This window comes from Clupea harengus, unplaced genomic scaffold (genome assembly GCF_900700415.2).
Source record: "Clupea harengus unplaced genomic scaffold, Ch_v2.0.2, whole genome shotgun sequence".
Taxonomy (NCBI): Eukaryota; Metazoa; Chordata; class Actinopteri; order Clupeiformes; family Clupeidae; genus Clupea; species Clupea harengus.
Genome location: NW_024879565.1, coordinates 377,501 through 377,866, shown reverse-complemented (window position 1 = coordinate 377,866; position 366 = coordinate 377,501).

The window sequence follows — 366 nt, the reverse complement described above, 5'->3', positions numbered from 1 at the left end:
AATTTGACTTCATTATTATGATATATATATCACTGATGTGAGCCGTCCCACTTTATGATGTGTCCTGTGTAAAATACTGAAGGGATTCTGTTGGTCTTGTCCATATAACACTGGCATAGTTAAGGTTGGTCTAGTCAATATAACACTGACATAGTTAAGGTTGGTCTTGTCCATATAACAGTGGCATAGTTAGGTTGGTCTCTAGTCAATATAACAATGGCATAGTTAAGCTTTTCCCAGGCAGGTATAGCACTGGCCTTCCCTGAGGGGTGGGTGCTGCGGTCGGACCAAAGTCCTGTGCAGACCAGTGCCAGTCTGAGGGCAATGACCTCTTTGGGCATAGAGCTGCGGAGGCCTGCTGCTCAC